General features: G+C 39.7%; 1 protein-coding gene and 1 long non-coding RNA gene across 7 annotated transcripts in view; one reads left to right on the forward strand and one right to left on the reverse strand.

Moving 5' to 3' along the window:
• Positions 1 to 451: 451 nt before the first annotated feature.
• Positions 452 to 8,145, reverse strand: LOC122228768. Its single transcript, XR_006206741.1, has 3 exons — positions 8,028 to 8,145; positions 760 to 896; positions 452 to 607 (listed from the first exon to the last, which is right to left on the reverse strand). It is a non-coding gene; the product is annotated as an uncharacterized LOC122228768 (long non-coding RNA).
• Positions 8,146 to 8,252: 107 nt separating this feature from the next.
• WDR33 (WD repeat domain 33) overlaps positions 8,253 to 23,053 on the forward strand; it is a 107,867-nt gene continuing 93,066 nt past the window's right edge. For all 6 annotated transcript variants that reach the window (XM_042954079.1, XM_042954078.1, XM_042954077.1 and 3 more), the window contains exon 1: positions 8,253 to 8,408. The gene's annotated coding sequence lies outside the window, so the exon portion shown is untranslated. The remainder of the gene's footprint in view (positions 8,409 to 23,053) is intronic.

Below are 23,053 nucleotides of genomic sequence, written 5' to 3' on the forward strand. Positions count from 1 at the left end.
TCTTCAGGCTGGCTCCCAGAGGAGAAGTCTCCCAGAGAGCCTGATAGAGACAGGTGGGAAAGGGTGAAGTCTAAACATGTAGGAGCAAGGATTGTTTGTTTTTTCCACTTAAAGGTCATGCTGCTTCTTGCCTCGCACGTCTAATTAGCCTGTGAAATCTCCACTCCTGGGCATGATTTTTAGTATTGTAATGGTGGACAAAGTCGGTGAAAGGTCAGCGTTGGCATCTATCTTAGCACAGACTGGTTTGTTACTGTTCTGCCACCGAGCTTCCATTTTAGGTGACTGTCCCCTCCTGAGCTCTATTACTCGGGTTGGTTGGCTCAGCTCTTCTGCAGACCTAGCAGCAGAACACTGGATTCTGTGGTTAGGGGTGAGGGGGCCTGATTCCAGTTCCTGCCTTGCCTCATCAGGGCCCCTGAGAAGGCTTCAGCAGTTTCAGTGCCTCCTTTTATGGTGCCAGCCTGCTGTTGTCCCTCCTAGTCACCAACTTCCCGTGGACTGCAAACTCACAGCTGGGTGAACCGCAGCTCTGCATCTGGTATCACAGCTTTCGACATCTCTGCATTTCAGGATCGGATGAAGAGGCTGCCAGTTGTATATGCCTCTTTAAAGTGGAAAAACAAAACCGTTTGCTGTATGTCCTGTTCTTGGTGGATAAAAATGGGCTGGTTTAAATCATAATCATAGCTTGCTTGCCTATGTAAGATTGCACAGAGGTAGCTCTGGGATTCTACCTAGGATCTGGTCAGAACTCACCTTTTCAGAAACTTGGCTTCTGCCAGTTTCTAATTTTCAACGAGCAGGGGTGGTTTTCAAAATGTTTAACAACTTAGGGGCCATTGACCGTAGTGCTGTCAGACATTAAGCCTCTAATGCCAGATCAGGGTAAGGTCCTGGAGAGATGGGGAATGGTCAGAGGTTACTTATGAAAGTATTTTGATATTTTAGTAATTGGTATAGCCCTGGGGTACTACTCAGCTGAATCTCCTCTTTCTGTCTCTCTCATATACATACACACACAGGTCTTGTAACTCCCAGATTTATTTGCATTCAAAATAGAGAAAGGATCTGGGAATGCAAGCTGGTGCAGCCACTCTGGAAAACAGTATGGAGGTTCCTCAAAAAACTAAAAATAGAGGGGTGCCTGGGTGGCTCAGTCGGTTAAGTGTCCGACTTTGGCTCAGGTCATGATCTCACAATCCGTGAGTTCCAGCCCCGCGTCGGGCTCTGTACTGACAGCTCGGAGCCTGGAGCCTGTTTCAGATTCTGTGTCTCCCTCTCTCTCTGCCCCTCCTCTACTCATGCTCTGTCTCTCTGTGTCTCAAAAATAAATAAAAACATTAAAAAAAAAAATAAAAATAGACTACCCTATGACCCAGCAATTGCACTACTAGGCATTTATCCACGGGATACGGGTGTGGTGTTTCGAAGGGACACATGCACCCCCATGTTTATAGCAGCACTATCAACAGTAGCCAAAGTATGGAAAGAGCCCAAATGTCAATCGATGGATGAATGGATGTGTATGTGTACATATATATATATATATATATATATATATATATATATATGTGTGTGTGTGTGTATATATATGTATATATATACAATGGAGTATTACTCTGCAATCAAAAAGAATGAAATCTTGCCATTTGCAACTACGTGGATGGAACTGGAGGGTATTATGCGAAGTGAAATCAGAGAAAGACAAAAATCATATGACTTCACTCATATGAGGACTTTGATGAACATAAGGGAAGGGAAACAAAAATAATATAAAAACAGGGAGGAAGACAAAACAGAAGACACTCATAAATATGGAGAACAAACTGAGGGTTACAGGAGGGGTTGTGGGAGGAGGGATGGGATAAATGGGGAAGGGGCACTAAGGAATCTACTCCTGAAATCATTGTTGCACTATATGCTAACTAATTTGGATGTAAATTAAAAATAAAATTCAAGAAAAAATAGAGAAGGATGAAGGGCAGCCTGCCTGTGAGCCCAGGTGTTTGTGGCTAGGCACTGTTAAGTGTTTTCTATATCTTACTGAAACTTCACACAACACTTGGGGAATTTTTAAAACACTCTAACGCACTTAATGCTTTTATGCTCTCTAATGCTCTTACAATCTTTACATCGGGTCTTTCACTCAACACGTTTTATTATGTGCCCACCATATCAGGCTGGGATTAAAGAAGGAGAGCAAGATAGGAAGGTTCCAGCTCTGCTGGAGCCTTCTTTACATCGGGTCTTTCACTCAACACGTTTTATTATGTGCCCACCATATCAGGCTGGGATTAAAGAAGGAGAGCAAGATAGGAAGGTTCCAGCTCTGCTGGAGCCTTCATGCTAGTGGGGAGAGACAGACAAGAAAAAAAAACCCAACTATGTAGATTAGCCTGGGAACAAGTGCTACATTAGATATAGTGCTTGGGGGTGGCCTTTTTGAGAAGATGCTATTTGATCTGCCAAAGATAGAAAAATCGGTGGGAGGGGGGCGGCAGGGAGAGTTCCAGATCAGGAGAGAGAATGCTAAGAGCGAAGGCATGAATGGGGGGTAGGGGTACCGATGCAGAGAAAACAAGCTGAAATGGTTGGCGCTTTGTAAGTCAGGGAGAAACTCAGGAGTTGAGTTTGAGCCCCCACACTGGGGTGGGGGTGGTGGTGGTGGTGGTGATTACTTAAATAAATAAATAAACTTAAAAAATATAAGAATACATAATATATAAAAAATATATATAATATATATGTAAATATATATAACACATATATAACATATTTTATATATATATATAAAGTTACCTAAGTGCTACCAATAGAGCACTCATTACATGATTGTTCAGAGGTGCCTGGCTGGCTCATTTGGAAGAACATGTGACTCTTGGTCTTGGGATTGTGAGTTTGAGCCCCACATTGGGTATAGATATTAAATAAATATTGTTCAACCATATGACAAAACCATGAAGCTGTTAAAAGTTGAAGGACATATCTGTGTGTGAACTGAGAAATTAAAAGAGTCAAGATATATTGTCACAACAGAAGCAAGGTAAGTTTGTATAGTATCCTATTTATGTAGAAAAAAAAAATCTTGTGTACAGTATTTTCACATATGTGTCTTTGGAAAGGTACTCTCTTTGGTAAGCGTGGCGTGAGGTGAGGGAGTGTGTGAGGGTGGAGAGTGATCCTCTTTTCACTGTTTTCCCTTTTTGTACCTTTAAGTTTGTGCCATTTGCATGTATTAATCCCCCCAAATCAACGAGGCAATTCTTCAACCTTTTATTTAAAAAAAATTTCAAATACACACAAAAACAGAATAGCGTATAATGAACTCTCGCCTATCACCGAGCCAACTTGTGTCATCTCTCTCTTTCCTCCCTTTCCCCCTTAAGGATATTCAGCTATTGAAAAAAAAAAAAAAAAGAACATTCCTTAGATCGTTGCAAACCCTTAATTTCCCAAATTCTGAAAAACTGAAAATTCAGGTTGATTTTGAGAAATTTTTGCCAATTTTATTGTTTATTATTTACATTGTTTAGTGTTTATTCCTTTTATGGAGGAGTGCCTTTTTGGATGTCCTTACTTAACCATACCTGCTGATGTCCTTGACTGGAATATTTTAAACTTTTTTTTTAAGTTTCTTTATTTTGAGAGAGAGAGTGAGTGTGTGTGCATGCGTGCACATGAGTGTGAACAGGGAAGGGGCAGAGAGAGAGAGAGAGAGAGAGAGGTCAGCACAGAGCCAGATGTGGGGCTCAATCCCACTAACCACGAGATCATGACCTGAGCTGAAATCAAGTATCAGACATTTAACTGACTGAGCCACCCAGACACCCCTATTACATCATTTTATATATCATTTAACACACAAATAATTCAGAATGTAACTAATATGAAAAGATTTTTAAGATTTAATTAAATATCATTGTTACATGTAAAAAATTGAATAGTTCTTTAATGCCATCTAGTATCTACCCACTCAATCCATGTCCAAATATATCCAGTTTTTCAAAAATTTTTTTACTTTTTCTTTTTTTTTTTTTAAACTCCATTTGTTCAGTTCAGGATACAAATAAGGGCCACACACTGCATTTAGCTAGCATGTCTTTTGTTAAAAAGAAAAATCACAGGTCCAAAACGGAGTCACTTATTCGTGATAGGCCACGTCGCCAAACTGAGGTTTAACACTTAATGTAATTGCTGTTTCAACTTCCTCCAGAAATGCAATCTTACCTGGTCAGTCAGGGATTTTCTGGCCAGCACCAGTGAGGTAATCTGTCGTATGGGCCAAGGTTAAGCCAACCCAAAATGTGCTACTTTGGCATACTGATTATTTTATTATTTTTACATTTATTTATTTATTTTGAGAGAGTGGGAGAGGGAGAAAGTGCTTTCAAGAGAGAGCAGGGGAGGGACAGAGAGAGAATCCCAAGCAGGCCCCAAGCTGGCAGTGTAGGAGCCCAACGTGGGGCTCAAACTCACAAATTTTGAGTTCATAACCTGAGCTGAGATTAAGAGTTGGAAGCCTACTGACTGAGACACCCAGGTGCTCCATGGCATACTGATTATTTTAAGTAAAAGTTACTTAAGAAACAGCCAATGCTGAAAAAGATGTCTGATGCCCCTTTGTCTCCAGAAAACAGGATAGAAATTTCCCTTGTGAATGGCATCCTTTCTACACCAGGAGGTAATAATATATACTTATTACCAGAGATAGGGAATTTAGACCTGAGAAGGGTATATAAATAATGATGTTACTTTTTACTAATTTACTGCCCCAACACAAATTCAGTTTAAAATTCCTTATTAATACCATGTGATTTCATTCTTATGTGGAATTTAAAAAACAGATGAACATATGGGAAGGGGGAAAGAAAGGAGAGGGAAACAAACCACAAAAGAATATTTAAAAATTTTTTTTAAATTTATTTTTGAGAGAGAGAAAGTGGAGGAAGGGCAGAGGGAGAGGGAGACACAGAATCCAAAGCAGGCTCCAGGCTCTGAGCTGTCAGCACAGAGCCCAACCTGGGGCTTGAACTCACAAACCTTGAGATCATGACCTGAGCCAAAGTCTGCACTTAACCAGCTGAGCCACCCAGGCACCTCCACAAAAGAATCTTAACGACAGAGAACAAACTGAGGGTGAATGGAGGGAGGGGGATGGGGGATGGGCTAAATGGGTGATGGGTACTAAGAAGGGCACTTGTAATGAGCACTTGGTGTTGTATGTATGTAATTGATGAATCACTGAATTCTATGCCTGAAACCAGTATTACACTGTAAGTTAACTAGCTAAAATTTAAATAAAAATAAAATTCCTTACTAATTGAAGCTCATGAACATGAATTTTCTTTGTCCTGTCAATTCCTCAAAGATTTATTGTCTCTTTGTGTAAAAACTACAAAAACTGCCTGCCCTACTAATTTGTTTGGTCTGAATTTTGTTATTGGGCCTTCTTGCACATGTAATTAAATCGGCTTTTTCCTCCTCTTAATCTGTTTCGTGTCAATTTTATTCTTAGACTAGCTAGAAGAATCTTGAAGGGTATGGAAAATTTTTCCTTCCATCCTCTCCATCCCCTAAAGGAAGGGGCCCTCTCCATCCCCTAAAGGAAGTTGAGATATTTCACCTGATAAGATTTCTCACTCCACCAAGGGAAGGTGATCTTACCTGAAACAATCCTTTCTTTTCTTTTGCTAACTATCCTACCCCATTTCTGTCTATAAAACCCTTCCTTTTGTATAGCTCCTTGAAGTTCTTTTGTATTTGCTGGATGGGATGCTGCAGGATTCATAAGCAGCTTAACAAAGCCAATTAGATCTTCAATTTTGCTCAGCTGAATTTTTTTCTTAAGTCTCTAATTGATAAATCAATCTGTAACAGTTCCATGCCTCTATTTTTTTTTTTAAGTAAGTTTTATGACCCATGTGGGGTTTGAATTCACTATCCCAAGACCAAGACTCCTGTTTTATGGACTGAGCCAGCCATGCACCTTGATGCCTCTATTCTTTAATAACTTTTCTTGGAGATAGATCACTTGTATATAATTCTATAGAATATGACTGTTTGCATACTTGTGGTGTTATCTCCTAGTCAATTTAAAAAACATGGGGCACCTGGCTGGCTCAGTTGATTGAGCATCATTGAGCTTTCAGCTCAGGTCATAATCTCATGGTTTGTGAGTTCAAGCCCTGCATTGGGCTTTGCACTGATGGTGTGGAGCCTGCTTGGGATTCTCTCTGTCTCTCTGCCGTGACTCTGCTTGCACTCTCTCTCTCTCAAAATAAATAAATAAATAAACTTAAAAACAAATAACAACAAATTTCCTGGGGCGCCTAGCTGGCTCAGTTGGTAGAATGTGCGACTCTTGATCTCAGGGTTGTAAGTTTGGGCCACATGTTGGATGTAGAAATTGCTTAAAAATAAAATATTAAAACAAAACCATTTTCCTGGCATGACTCACAAGATTAGAGGTATGAATAGCTTTTACTTATGATTAGATTGATCCTCTAATGCAGCACATCTTAAGACTCTTCAAGGATCAGGATACTTTAATATGCTTGAATGCCTTCCCTACCACTTGGAGCTGTAATATCTAGGAACGGACGACTTGCTTGTCATTTTTCTTTTCTACCTTTAGAATTCTACTTAAGGGTGGATGCCTTAAGGTCACTCTCCTGACTCCATTATCCAACTTCAGCTTCTGAGAATCCTGCATTCCATCCTGACTGGACTGTCCTTCAGTATTCCTGCTATCCTATCCTACACTAACGACATGGAACTGGAATTGTCTGTCTCTTGTACCGCAAGGAACTCTTTGAGATCTGGTTCATTCTGTGCTTGGAAGTTAGAGGAAATGCAGGGCAGTACTGTTTATGGCTTAAACACCATGGAGTCACTTAAATTAAATCAGTCACTGTGCTGTCAGCACAGAGCCTGATATGAGGCTCAAACTCACAAACTGCGAGATCATGACCTGAGCCGAAGCTGGATGCTTAACTGACTGAGCCACCCAGGTGCCCCATATTTATTTATTTTTATTTACTTTGAAGGAGGGAGGGAGGGGGAGAGAGAAAGAGAGAGAAAGAGAGAGAGAGAGAGAGAGAATCCCGAGCCAGAGATCCACATTGTCAGGATGGAGCCTGATGTGGAGCTTGAACTAATGAACCATGAAATCATGACCTGAGCCAAAATCAAGAGTTGGATGCTTAACTGAGCCACCCAGATACCCCTTTATTTTTTTAAGTAATGTCTCTGTCCAGTATGGGGCTCTAACTCACGACCCTGAGATTGAATTGTATGCTTTAACAACTGAGCCAGCCAGTTGCCCAATATTTAAAAAAATTTTTATTCATGTTGTCGTATTATTTCGCAAAAGTTAGAAGACCATTTGTTTGGAATTTGTATTGTGAACCTCATATAAATGGAATCATCCCTGTCCTCTTTTGCCCCTGATTTAACGGCATCTGTGACATTCATCCAAGTTGTGTTTATCAGTACTTATTTCATGTAGTTCACTGTATGACCACACTACGGTTCATTTACATGCAGCAGCACTGTTGGACATTGGATGGATCGATTATTCTGATCAAAGCTGCTATGCACACTTCTGTACAAGCCTCTATTAGATGTATGCCCTCATTCCAATTGCTGGGTCGCACGCCGAGTGAGTATAAACTTAGCTCCAACAGACACTGTTAAATGTTTTTCAAAGTGGTCGTACCACATGGTTCAGCTTTTATAACTTGGTCTGACTCAGGAAGGGAGTCACACTAAGAGGCCCGACTTGCATTGGGGTGATATAAACTCCAGCTGCACGCTTGACTAAGCTAAGTGCTTTCATTTAAATGCTCAAAATACTAGCAGGCAGGAGCTCCAATTTCACGGATAAATAGACTTAGCATGGCCAAGTGCCTTGCCCACAGTTTCACTCTAGGCCACACGCTGGAACTGCCACTCCGCCCCCGAACAAATTTCTTATTCAAACCCTGAAAAACTGGGTGTTCTTGAGGGCATTAAGTTTAGCTCACAGCGCGAAGAAAGTCAGCACCGCTTAACACCTTCGCCGCGCCTCCGTTGGCAGCGCGGACTTCCGCTCAGCGGGAACAAAGGAAGCCCTCAGGCAAGCCGCAAGGGGATTCGGCCGGGTCCCACCCCTCACCTACGCACCTGCGCAGATGGAGGCCGACCGAGCTAGGCGCCCCAGGCGCGAGTGACGTAGTAACGTCCGACGGTGCGTGGTGACGCCAGGGCGTGCGCTCGGTGGCTCGTAGGGGAAGATGGCGGCTGCTCCTTTGGAGGAGAGGGATTGAGAGGGGAGGAGGGAAGAGGCTAGATGCGAGAGACCTTCCCGGCGGTGGAGACGAACTCTTCGCTCGCCATTCATTAGGAGCTTTGCTCAGCGCCGGAGGGTGAGTGCGGCGGCGGCACGGGACTGCTCGCTTGCTGCAGACGATGGCACTTTCCGCCATTTTCAAGCTCGGCCGTTGCGTGCTTTGGGGGCCTAGAGGGGCGCCTGGGGACAGGTTGGGAGAACTGGGAGCATCGTCGTCGGGAGGGCCCTTTGAGGCTGGGTCGACTTTTAGGGGAGGGAGCTGGAGGCTTGAGGTAGACCAGAAAAGGAGGGCATGGTGGAAGTAAAGCCCCTGATTGGCGACGAGAAGACGTAGGTAGGGTAGGCCACGGATAAGACGTGAAGTTTGGAGAAGGGAAGCGCGTTAAACGTAGATTTGGGGCGGGAGTGGAAGGGGCTGAGCCGAGAGTTGAATGGAGTGCGGCTTTTGGTTCAAGGGTCGCGGGAAGTTAATGGGAAACCTGTGAAACAGCAGCAGGTTTAGCCTCGATATTATCGTGTCTTGAAATTGGTGTTTGTAATAGGTATAAGTCCACAGCTTGACGGGCAAAAACCCTTCTCCTTTGGAATAGTTACATTCCTGTTTTGCTTGCTTTCGATCATGTTAGTTGCAAGTGTGCCTACAGTAACTCCCTCTTTATCTCCGGTTTTAAGTTGCTCCCTGACAACTACGTATTTAGGATTTTAGCTTTTTTTTTTTTTTTTTTTTTTTTAAAGAAATACTAATACTCTTTTGTAACCCTTGTGGTTAGTGACCCTTCCGTCGTAAGAGGAAGGTGGGTCGACAGGGAATTCCGTAATTGGATCTGTTCAAATCAGATCAGAAAAGTACTTGTTACTTGTAGAAAACTTGTCAAGAATGTTTTTAAGTAATTTCTGCACAGATGACATTATCTTAACTGTTTAGGAACTTTGGAAGACATTAGAGTATGAACAAAAAAAGCCGGTGTTAAAAGAAATACCTTTTGGGAGCGCTGAGTTGACTTTTAAGTACACTCTGGAGATAGAGTGTATGCAGTATTTTTGCCTGTGAACGTGATGCAATGGTAGATCTATTTAAAACAAAACTTTTAGAGACTGTTAGTTAAAAGGAAACATGTTAATTGTTCTCATGGTGGCTTTTTCTTTTCCTAATCTTAATTAGATTTGACACCCATCTTTAATCGCCATAAGATACTTTTGCAGTTTTTAATTGGTCTCCTTGCTTGGAAGATAAAATAACTGGAACGACTTTTTTTTTTTTTTTTTTTTTTTTTTTTTTTTTTTGGCAGAGGCTTGCAGTTACTCTTTAGCCTGTTTCATTGAACTTTACGGAAAAATTTTCTCTTTTTGTACTCGTGGTAAGAATATTGATAGAAAGTTGGCCTTACATCACAATGATGTAGTTACAAATAAATTCTTATCTATGATGTTGATGGCTTAACTTACATACTTTGGTGAAAAGTACTAAAAGGTCAGATTTTGCCATCACAGATTTATCTTGATCTAAGGCTTTAATTATACTTTTGCTAACCACTTAATGTATTTTTTCAGTTCTCTTTGCTAAGTAATAAGTCCATATTTCACATTGCTTTGGGAGAAACATGTTATTTATTGCCAAATTCCAAACTGTTTCATATTTCAGAGTAGGAAAGTAAGGTTATAGCAAAGCTTTAAAACTACAACAAATCTGTTGCTTGTGTGTCAGTTAAGTATCTGATTCTTGATCTCAGGGTCGTGAGTTCAAACCCAGTGTTGGGCTTTTTATTAAAAAATAAAAATTAAAAAAAAACCCAAACTACAACAGATATATTGACAGAAATATTAGTGAAAGTCTCACTTATGAATATATATGTAATCCTTTTGAGGTTGCTTAGCAAAAAATTAGGGGTCTTAGTACTGTTTTTAGATAAAGTGGTATTATTTGTAGTCTGCAGATTAGAAATCTTTATTATCAAAGAATATTTAATTAAATACCATAAGCTTACAACTTGCTTAAATACTGCAGATTTGTTCTTTTAAGATTCCAGAACATTCCAAGATTTTGTGTTGAAATTTTTGCTTGTAAGAGAGGTTATATCTGTTTTTCTTTTCTTTTCTTCTTTCTTTCTTTTCTTTTCTTTTCTTTTCTTTTCTTTTTTTTTTTTTTTTTGTCGAATGGTGAAAGTTTCTCTGTTGCTGTGTAATGTGTTGTGACAAGTAGGTCTCCTGACCATAGTTTTAATGCTTCAAGATATTTTATCTTTTGTCTTTGACAGTGACATAGTTTAAAAACTTTCCTCCTTGAACACACACTGTGGCTGGTAACATTTGTGTCCCCATTGCGAAAGATTTACATTAGTGCCAGACATGGAAGCTCTTAAGTATGTTGGAAAATATTCCCCAAATTACACTTCTCCATTTCTGGTCCTTGATTGTTTTATGTAGTATTTTCTCGTGAAAATTGACTGACTTCATAATGTTTGTATTGTACCGTATATTCATAATTTGAATGCTTATAAATTCTCAGAGCTGGGTAGTACTGGAAAGGGCTTGACTTCCGGCATCAGACAGACCTAGGTTTGAATGCCAGGCTCACCACTAACTAGCTTTTTTTAAAATATTGGGTCAGATAATGAAACTCTGAACATCAGTTTCCTTACACATGAAAGTGTTAAATAAATAAAAACACCCTACAAATTACTTAGCCAACTAAATTCAAGTAACAGAAAGAAAAATGCCAAAATTTATTGAATGCTTACTACATTATCATTTTCTTTCACCTTTGAGATAACTATTATAATAATTATTTTTTTTGAGGTATAATTGACATGTAACATGATATTAGTTTCAGGTGTACAACATAATGATTTAGTATTTATATCTATTGCAAAATGACCACCTCAATAAGTCTAGTTAACGTCTGTCACCATAGAAGGTTACACATTTTTTTTTCTTGTGATAACTTTTAGGATCTACGTATATGCACTGTACTATTATTAAATATAGTTGCCATGTTGTACATTACATCCCCATGACTTATTTTATAACTGGAAGTTTGTACCTTTTCCCCTTCACCTATTTTGCCTCCCTTCCACTTTTCAGTTCTTAAAGATTAACTCAGATATCTTTATTAAAGACTTGGCAGTCTCATTCTCTTGTAAACTATTCCTTTCCCTGTGTTATTAAAGCATTTGGTACATATCTCTGTTTAATGTATTTTGATTGTGTATCTTCTCCACTACTTTGTGAGCTCTTTGAAGGCAGATCCTTCATTGCCTTACATTTTTGTATTCATAAAACCATGGCATTCTAAAAATTGTTTTATAGAAGTGAGTGAATTTTCCACAAAAACTATTCTCATGATTCTACTGGGATTCATTTCACACAGATCTGGTTTATTTCTACTCCTTGGCTTTAACTTTTTGCCTGTCTTCCTCCTCTAGACTATTCGTAACCTATCCATTCCTCAAAATCCAGCTAAATCTCATCCCATTAATAAGGTCTTCAGAAACTTGTCATGTATTTATTTATTAAAAACATTTTAAATGTTTATTTGTTTTTGAGAGAGACAGAGACAGAGCATGAGTGGGGGAGGGGCACAGAGCTAGAGAGACACAGAATCCAAAGCAGGCTGCAGGCTCTGAGCTGTCAGCACAGAGCCTGACGTGGGGCTCGAACCCATGAACCGTGAAATCATGACCTGAGCTGAAGTGTGACACTTAACCCCACTCAGCTACCCAGGCTCTCCTTTTTATTTATTTATAATTCCTCTCTCCAGTTAGCCTAGGGTCTGTGTGACTGCCTTCTGTTACTTTGTGTCCTTTAGTACCTGGCACTATGCCTTACCCATTTTGAGTAGGTCCTTGGGTGGGATGATAAATGCAAAATTGTGCTTGAGGCTGAGTTTGTTATTGGCTCCTGCTCTATTCACTGTCCCACTTAGGAAGATACTTTTAAGAGCCATTTCTCCTTTTTTGGATGTGGGATATTCTGGTAACTTTCTTATCTTTTTATGTTATGAGAAATTGCAAACATCCAGAAAAGTTGAAAGAATGAATACCTATTACCTTCCATTTAGATTTACCTGTTACTAACACTTAACCATTTTGCTTTAGCTATCTAAGTCCCCTCTCAACAACCAATTGAAATTAAATTGCATATGCCATGCTATTTGTCCCCTAAACACCTCAGGATGCCTCTTTTTTTTTTTTTTTTTTTTTAAAGTTTATTTATTTTGAGAGAGAGAGCATGCATGTGCATGGGGAGGGGGGGGATTACAGAGCAGAGAGGAGAAGCAGAGGGAGAGGGAGAGAGAGAATCCCAAGCAGGCTCAGCACTGTCAGTGCAGAACCTGACATGGGACTTGAACGCATGAACCATGAGATCATTACCTGAGCTGAGATCAAGAGTTGGATGCTTCACTAACTGAGCCATCCAGATGCCCCAGGATGCATCTTTTAAAAATAGTGTCATTCTTCTACACTTTAAACATTTTTATTTCAAGCCTGACTCCATCTAAGGCAGTACTAAAAACACGATACCATTATTGTGCCTGAGGCAATTAGCATTAAGTCTTTGGCATTGATTATTTTTTTAATTTTTATTTTTTATAGATTTTTAAAAATTTTTAAATTTATTTATTTATTTGGAGGGAGAGAGAGAGAGAGAGGGAGGGAAAGAGAGAATGAGCAGGGGAGGGTCAGAGAGAGAGAGAGGAAGAGAGAGAATCCTAAGCAGGCTCTGCACTGACAGCACAGAGACAGATGCGGGGCTAGAACTCAGGAACTGTGAGATCATGACGTGAGCTAAAGTTGGATGTTTAACCGACTGAGTCACCCAGGCACCCCTTTAAAGATTTTATTTATTTTTTTTAATTAAAAAAAATTTTTTTTTAACGTTTATTTATTTTTGAGACAGAGAGAGACAGAGCATGAACGAGGGAGGGTCAGAGAGAGAAGGAGACACAGAATCTGAAGCAGGCTCCAGGCTCTGAGCTGTCAGCACAGAGCCCGACGCGGGGCTTGAACTCACGGACTGTGAGATCATGACCTGAGCCGAAGTCGGCCGCTTAACCGACTGAGTCACCCAGGCGCCCCATTTAAAGATTTTATTTTTAAGTAATCTCTACCCCCCCGTGTGGGGCCTGAGCTTACAACCCCGAGATCAAGAGTCACATGCTCCACTGACTGAGCCAGCCAGGCACCCCTTTATTGTTTTTTCTCTCTCTCTGTTTTTTTTTTTTTTGATGTTTTTATTTTTGAGACAGAACAAGCGAGAGAGCGAGTGAGAGAACAAGAGCAGGGGAGCGGCAGAGAGAGAGGGAGATAGAGGCTCTGAAGCAGGCTCCAGGCTCTGTCAGCACAGAGCCTGATGTGGGGCTGGAACTCACCAACTGTGAGATCATGACCTGAGATGAAATTGGATGCTTAACCGATTGAGCCACCCAGAGCCCCTCTTGTTTTTTGTTTTTGTTTTTAATGTTTGTTTACTTTTGAGAGAGAGAGGGAGGGAGAGATTTAGCAGGGGAGGAGGGGCAGAGAGAGAGGGGGACAGATGATCTGAAGCAGGCTCTGTGCTGATAGAGAGCCTGCTGTGGGGCTCGAACTCACGAACTGTGAGATCATGACCTGAGCTGAAGTTGGATGCTTAACCGACTGAGCCACCCAGCACCCAATCGATTTAATTTTGTAATATATCAAATAGGTACATGGTTTACAATTTAAGACTATACTGAAAGAATTACTTCAGTCTTGGTTCTGTCTCTAGGCTCTCCACTACAATTCTCACTCACCCAATGTATGTATGTGTGTATTCTTATTTTTCTTTTCTGTAAAAACTTGTGACCTTTTTTAAATTGTGATGAAAAAATTTACCATCTTAACCATTTTTAAGCATACAGTTTAGTAGCATTAAGTATATTCACATTGTTGTGCCACAGATCTGAGAACTTTCTTCATCTTATAAAACTGGAACTCTGTACCCATGGAACAACTCCCCATTTCCGCCTCCTCCAGCCTGTGGCTATTCTACTTTGTGTTTCTAGGAGTTTGACTATTTTAGATACCTCATATGGTTGAAATCATGCATTATTTTTGTGGCTGGCTTATTGCACTTAACCATAATGTCCACAAGGCTCATCCATGTTGTAGAATGTGGCAAGATTTCCTTCCTTTTTTACAGCTTAACAATATTCCATTGTATGTATATACCACATTATATTTATCCATTCATCCATGGCTCATTGACTTTTTGGTTATTGTGAATACTGCTGCTGTGAGCATGGGGGTGTCCAAATATCTCTTCATGATCCTGTTTTCAATTCTTTTTAAATTTTTTTTTGTTTTAACGTTTATTTATTTTTGAGACAGAGAGAGACAGAGCATGAACGGGGGAGGGTAAGAGAGAGGGAGACACAGAATCTGAAACAGGCTCTAGGCTCTGAGCCGTCAGCACAGAGCCCAACGTGGGGCTCGAACTCACGGACCACGAAATCATGACCTGGGCTGAAGTCGGCCGCTTAACCAACTGAGCCACCCAGGCGCCCCTCAATTCTTATGAATATATACCCAGAAGTGGGATTGCTGGATCATATGGTAGTCTATTTTTCATTAAAAAATTTTTTTTAAAACGTTTATTTATTTTTGAGAGACAGGGCATGAGCTGGAGAGGGGCAGAGATAGACACAGAATCGGAAACAGGCTCCAGGCTCTGAGCTGTCATTGCAGAGCCTGACGCGGGGCTCAGACCCATGAACTGTGAGATCATGACCTGAGCTGAAGTCAGATGCTTAACTGACTGAGCCACCCAGGCACCCCTATTTTTCATTTTTTGAGCAGCTTCCATCCCGTTTTCCATAGCGATCATACCATTTTATATTTTATATTCCTGCTAATAGTACAAAAGGGTTCCAGTTTCTCCACATCCCCATCAACAATGTTTCTTTGATAGTAGCCATTCTGTTAGGTGTGAGGTGATATTTCATTGTGGTTTTAATTTGCATTTCTCTCATGATTAGTGATGTTGAGCATCTTTTCATATGCTTGTTGGCAATTTGTATATCAGCTTTGGAGAAATGTCTATTCAAATCCTTTGCCCCAATTTTAATTGGATTATTTGATTTTTTGTTGTTGAGTTGTAGGAGTTCTTTACCTCTTCTGGATACTAACCCCTTATCAGGCATGTGATTTGCGGGTATTTTCTCCCATTCTGTAGGTTGCCTTTTCTCTCTTAATTGTGTTCTTTGCTGTGCAAAAGTTGGAAAGTTTGATGTTTCCCATTTCTGTGTGTGATCCTTGTTCTTTTTCCACCTAACAATATATTCAAGAAATCATTCCATATCAATTCAGAGCTCCCCCCTTCCCCCACACCCACCCCGTGATAATGTGATTTATAATAAGAAATACATATTTGATCTTTGTCCAGTTTTTGGCACAGAGCTCCTAAAACTCTTGGAATTTCCTAGGTGATTAGAGTGATGTGTGTCTTGACATTCAAAACAAACCTCTTTGAACCACACTGTATTTATGTTAAGGAGCTGACTTTTGGAAAGCTGTGGGATAGGGGCTGGTTGCCAGGGAAACCAACCAAGTGATTAGATGGTTGGATTTTCAGTCTCACCTTCTCAACCTCAGAGAGAGAGGTTGGAGGTAGGATCAGTTGCCAGTGGCCAGTGATTTAGTGAACCATGCCTAGGTAAAGAAGCCTCCATAAAAGGCCAAAAGGATGAGGTTCAGAAAGCTTCCAATTTGGTGATTGTGTAGAGATTTGGGTAGCTTGGTGGGTCAGCGGATGTGGATGCTCTAACCCTTTTCCTACATACCTTGCCCTGTATGTCTCTTCCATCTGACTAACCAGTAATCTAGTAAGTAAAATGTTTGGGTTGTTATCACTTTCAAGTTATTACGAAAAATAGTGAATAATGTTATGAATAATAGTTATGAATAATAGCATACAAGTTTTTGTGTAGACATAATGCTTTCGGTTCTCTTGGCATTATACCTAGGAATGGAATTGCTGGTTGTTATGGTAATTCTGTATTTGTGATTTAAGGAGATTCCAAATCTGTTTTCTCAAAAGACTGTACTATTTCATATTCTTACCAGCAGTATATGAGGGTTAGAATTTCTCCATATCCTCACCACCACGTGTTATTTGCCTTCTTTTAGATTATAGCTACCCTAATGGATGTGCAGTGTTATCTCATGGCTTTGATTTGCATTTTCCTAATGACTAATAATGGTGAACATCTTTTCATGTGCTTATTGGCCATTTATATATCTTCTTTAGAGAAGTCTCTTTTCAGATACTTTGCCCATTTAAAATATTAGGTTATTTGTTTTTTATTATTACTGAATATATTGTAAATGCTGCAAGTCCCTTATCAGATACATGATTTGCAGAAATTTTCTCTCATTTTATGGATTGTCTTTTCACTTTCTTGATGGTATTATTGAAGCACAAAAGTAATTTTGATGATGTCCAATTTATTTTTTCTTCTGTTGATTGTGCTTTTGGTATTATATCTTAAGAAGGCTTTGTCTCATAGTCATGAATATATTATATATTTGCTGTATTTGATGCAGTTAGCAATTGGTCAAGCATTTGATTTACCCAACCAAGAATGTGTGTTGTCCATAGGGTAAATATGAGTAGGATTTTGACTTTTTGGTTAGAAACTTGTAAGGCTTTACTTTGTGGTTAGAAATCTTTAAGCTTTAGTTTTGGCTCTAATAAAAGCAGTTTTACATAACTGTACTTAACCTTTATTTTATAAAGGGTAAGGAAGGATATATATTTCATTGGTGAAATTTGTTTATTATTTTTATTTTCTTAAAGCTTTTAAGTAATCTCTACCCCCAACATGGGCTCAAACTCAACCCTGAGATTAAGTGTTGCATGCTCTACTGACTGAGCCAGCCAGGTGCTCCATTAGTGAAATTTTTTTAACTTCATTTTTATTATTAAAAAATTTTTTTTAAGTTTATTCGGAAAGAGAGATTGTGTGTGCACATGCGAGCAGGAGAAGGGGCAGCGAGAGAGGAGAGAGAATTCTAAGCAGGCTCTGCACTGGCAGCGTGAGCCCAACACAGGGCTTAAACTCAAAAATCATGAGATCATAACCTGAGCCAAAATCAAGAGTTGGACGCTCAACACTCTGAGCCACCCAGGTGCCCCTAATTTCACTTTTAATATTTGATTAACTCTCAGTTTACTGTGTCCTTAATAACCACTATATTTTTGAGGTCCAGACTGGGTTGGAGGGAAATACAAATTGAGATAGTGTGTGTCATAGGGTAATTAAAGACACCGTAAATGCCAAATACTGAGGAACTTGTTAGGCTTTTAGGCCAATATGGGTAAGAACTAGAAACCGAGAACTGGTCCAAAATCAAGAAACATTCAAAGCCTTGAGCATGTCAGTTTATCTTGCTGTTGACAAATTTGAAATATTCAGGACCATATCTTTAGGGATTGTTGCTTTGGGAATGATTTTGGGTATTCTGTTAAGTGCTTTTACCTTCAGTTTAGTTGTTAAGCTAGATTAAAAATGAGCTGAACGAAATTTAGGAAAATTCTTACCTATTCCCTGTGTAATCTTGAAATTATAGAATTGTTTTATTTTTGAAGGTCATCAAATCTAGACTTTTTAATTTGAAGATAAAGAAACAGGATTGAAGAGATTAAATTTGTTTGTAGTCACACGGTGGCAGAATTCAGGTCACCTGAATACCAGTTTAGTGTTCTTCATTCCACCTTTACAAAAAACCCAGAGCATTTCATAGTATAACTTGGAAGGGCTGTTTGGTTCATTGTCTCTGGGAGAGAGCTAAAATGACAAGTTACATACCTAAAAGAGTCTAAAATAGGAAAATCTTCCATCAGGATTTAAGTGGTCACATTGTTTGTGGTCCTTAAGTTGTCACAAATAGCTTTGTTCAGAATTGGTTACTGGTGAGAACTTTGGTGTATTTTTATTTTAGTAATGTGATGATTTTCAGTCTTTAAATCTGCATTTGGGAGAATATTTCTTAGTAGATTTTATACACACAGAAACACACACAGCCACCCACCCTCACATCCCAAATGTAGCCCCGTGCCTCCCTATGTTTCATATACTCAAATTGTAGTTGGTATTATTAATAAGAGTCTTTTTCATCCACATTTTCTCTCTCTTTTTAAGTTTATTTTGAGAGAGAGAGCTGGGGAGGCACAGAGAGAGAGGGAGGGCGGGAGGGAGACAGAATCCCAAGCAGTGCAGAGCCTGATGTGGGGGGGCTCAAACTCATGAACTGTGAGATCATGACCTGAGCCAAAATCAAGAGTTGGACGCTCAACCGACTGAGCCACCTGAGCCACCCGAGCCACCCAGGCCCCCTTCACCTACATTTTCCACCCCAGTGCTCATTTCCAGTTATATTTTTTATGTCGCTTTTGTGCCCAGAGTAGACATTTCCAGTTTTGTGTCTGGCCGTGTTCATAACACTAACACTACAGTTGGTAGCATTACTTTTATAAGTTATTTCATTTTTGTGTATTTATTCATTCATTTATGTGCTATATACATGTGTTAAGAAACAGTGAAAAGTACAAGAGGATGTGCAGTGATCTGTCTTCTTGCAACTATCTTCTTTCTTCTATGCAGTAGCTGTCTTTATCAGTTTGTTGTGAAATCTTCCAAAGTAATGTGAGGTATATGTAGCAAATTTATGCACTATAGATGTGTATGTGTTCCTTTTTCTGTTGCTTTTCACACACACATTAACATTCTATATATTGGTTTGTACTTCCTTTTTTTCACTTAACAGTTTATCTTGGAGATCCTAAATAGAATTACCTCCTTTATGGTAGTTTTTGTAATATGCACTGTATATATATTTCATGGTTTACTTTGACTAGTCCTCTGTTTAACAGACATAGTTGGTTTCCAGTCTTTGTTATTGCAAAAAGTGCTCTGCCTGTGTAGGGGTGAATTCATGGACATGGGATTGCTTGGTCAAAGTATGTACCCCATTAGTGTCTGAGTATAGTTGTTTCTCTCACATCAACACATGTATTATGGATTTTGCTTTTTTTTTAAATTTTTAATGTTTGTTTTGAGAGAGAGAGAGAGAGAGAATGAGAATGAGCGGGGGAGGGGCAGAGAGAGGGAGACATAGAATCTGAAGAAGGCTCCAGGCTCTGAGCTGTCAGCACAGAGCCCGACGCGGGGCTCGAACTCATGGAGCATGAGATCATGACCTGAGCTGAAGTCGGTCGCTTAACCAACTGAGCCACCCAGGTGCCCTGGTATTTTGCTTTTATTTTTAAATAAAGATTTTACTTGAAGTAATCTCTACACCTAATGTGGGGCTTGAATTCACAACCTTGAGATCAAGAGTCACATGTTCTACCTGCTGAACCAGCAGGCACCCCTGATTTTTGCTTTTTTGAGTGATGTTGCTTTTCAGTAAGTGATGAAGAGTCATTCTTCAGCATGAGTATTGAAGGGAATTTAAAATCACCAATTTGGGAGCTCCTGGGTGGCTCGGTTGGTTGAGCATCTGGCTCTTGGTTTCAGCTCAGGTCATGATCTCATAGTTCTTGAGTTCAAACCCACAGATAGATCCCTTGACAGCACAGAGCCTGCTTGGGATTCTCTCTCCCCCACTCTGTCTGCCCCTCCTCTGCTCACTTTCTGTTTTTCTCAAAATAAAATCAAATCACTAATTTGCCCCTTTTTGATCATTTCTGGGGTATATTTTTGCATAGTAAAATGTTATGCAGCTCATTGAATACATTATTTAAAGTAGATCTCAAGGGCCGTCCATTAGAATCTTGTTTTGTATAGGTAAAAACCATAGATTTTTAAAAAAATTTTTTTTTTTAACGTTTATTTTTGAGACAGAGAGAGACAGAGCATGAATGGGGGAGGGTCAGAGAGAGGGAGACACAGAATCTGAAACAGGCTCCAGGCTCTGAGCTGTCAGCACAGAGCCCGACGTGGGGCTCGAGCTCAAGGACCGCGAGATCATGACCTGAGCCGAAGTCGGACGCTTAACTGACTGAGCCACCCAGGCGCCCCAAAACCATAGATTTAAAAAAAATTTGTGAAGACTAAAAAATTTAGTGAGAGATTTTGGTAAAAAGATATGTACATCTTCCTTGATTATTATAATTGAGTAAATTCTTTTCTTGTCTCTTATTCCTCCTTTAAAATTGCATAGGATAATTTATCTTTCTCAAATTCAAATTTTATCATTCACATTTCTTGGATGACTCATCATTGTCCACAATAGTAGTTTTATACTTTTTTTTTTAAAATTTTTTTTTTTAACGTTTATTTATTTTTGAGACAGAGAGAGACAGAGCATGAATGGGGGAGGGTCAGAGAGAGGGAGACACAGAATCTGAAACAGGCTCCAGGCTCTGAGCTGTCAGCACAGAGCCTGACGCGGGGCTCGAACTCACGGACCGTGAGATCATGACCTGAGCCGAAGTCGGACACTTAACCGACTGAGCCACCCAGGTGCCCCTATACTTTTTTGAACCCCGTGAGGTGTCTGATGAAAGTTGTTTACTCTTTTCCCAGACAAATATGTAAATATTCATATTAGAATTCTTGCAGCTGTGAGGTGAGGGGGGTCACTGAACTCCTTTTGCTCATTTATGTATCCATAGACCCCAGTTAAGGCTTCCTGCATTATTTGATAGATTTAGCATGTCTTCAGCATGTGTAGGTTGACATAACAGGAATTTCAGAATTCAGCTCCAATATATGAACTTCCTCTGCTGCTCACTCTTAACACCTACCCTGTCCATGAACCACTTTTAAAAACTTAAGTGCACCTAAAACCAATCCAGTGTTATATGTCAATTTTGTCTCCATTAGAACAGAGTCCTTTTATTCTTTTTGCTATTTCACTCTGCCTGTTGTCCAGTTGGTATATTCCTTTTTTTAATCACTGCATAATTTTTAAAATTTTTATTAAGAGAGAGCATGAGTTGGAGAGAGGAGCGGAGGGAGAGAGAGAGAGAATCTTTTTTTAAAAAAATTTTTTAATGTTTATTCATTTTTTGAGAGAGACAGAGAGAGAGACAGAGCGCAAGTGGGGGAGGGGCTGAGCTGTCAGCACAGAGCCTGATGCGGGGCTCGAACCCATGAACCTCGAGATCGTGACCTGAACCAAAGTTGACTGCTTAACCGACTGTGCCACCCAGGTGCCCTGAGAGAGAAGAGAGAGCGAGAGCAAGAACGAGAGAGAGAGAAAGAGAAAGAAAAAGAAAATCTTAAGTGGGCTCCACACTGGGTGCAGAGTGTGACCTGAGCATGACCATGGGATCATGACCTGTGCTGAAAACAATAGTTCAACCAACTGAGCCACCCAGGTGCTCCTATCACTGACTGCATAAATGAATTCACTTGAAACTTGTTTTAAATCTGTGCTTCCGCGCTCATTAATTCTTGTTTCTTCCCATAGTATTCCCTCTCATAGCATTTAAAAATTAATCCTTTATACACATTTATTAAAGCCACTAGTTCATTACATAGTTATTGAATACCTGTTAGGTTCCATGTCTAGCTTTGTTTGTTTGTTTGTTTGTTTGTTTTGGTTAAAACATGCTTAGTGTAGAATTGACAATTTAACTTCATTCTTTTCTCCCAGTGGTAGTTAACCTTTTTAAATATACACTTGTGGGACATTAAATACATTAACAATATTGTACAACCATCTGTTTCCAGAACCCTTTCAACTTCCCTAACTGAAACTCTGTACGCATTAAAAACTAACTTCCCATTCTTCCCTCCCTTAGTCCGTGACAACCACCAATCTACTTTACCTCTTTGAATCTGACTACTCTAGAAACCTCATATAAGAGACATTATACTATATCCTTTTGTGGCTAGCTTATTTCACTTAGCATAATGTCATTGGTGAATTCTACCAAACATTTCAGAAAGAAATTATACCAATTCTCTATAGTCTCTTTCAGAAAATAGAAGGAATACTTCCAGAAAATAGGGAATACTTCCTAATTCATCCTATGACGCCAGCATTACCCTAATACCAAAACCACATAAAGACCATACAGGAGGAAAACTACAGATCAGTATCTCTCATGAACATAAAAGCAGAAATCCTCAACAGAATATTAGCAAATTGAATGAATCTTACGGTAAATAAAAAGAATTACACACATTATGACCAAGTGGGATTTATTTCAGGTATGCAAGCCTGGTTTAGCATCCAAAAATGAAATGATGTACTTTATCACATCATATGATTATATGAAGAAAATTAATATTATGTTAATAGATTAATAAATCATGCTTTATATTGATACATGCAAAAAAGCGTTTGACAGAATTCAGTATCTATTCATGATAAAAATGTTCAGCAAACCAAACATAGAGGGGGTCTCTCCCAAGTTGATATGGCACATCTCTAAAACCCCCATGGCTAACATCATACTTTAATAGTGTGAGAAATTAAAGGCTAAGATCTGGAACAAGGCAAAGATGTCCCTGCTCCCCACTCCTTTTCAGCATTGTCTTGGAGGTCCTAGAGAATGCAGTAAAACAAGAAAAGGAAATAAAAGGTATACAGATTGGTAAGGAAGAATTAAAATGGTCTTTGTTCGGGGCACCTGGCTCAGTTGGTTGAGTGTCTGACTCTGAATTTTGACTGAGGCCATGATCTCACAGTTTGTGGATTCGAGCCGTAGGTTGGGCTCCGTGCTGACATTGCAGAGCCTGCTTGGGAT

Source organism: Panthera leo, chromosome C1 (genome assembly GCF_018350215.1).
Source record: "Panthera leo isolate Ple1 chromosome C1, P.leo_Ple1_pat1.1, whole genome shotgun sequence".
Classification (NCBI taxonomy): Eukaryota; Metazoa; Chordata; class Mammalia; order Carnivora; family Felidae; genus Panthera; species Panthera leo.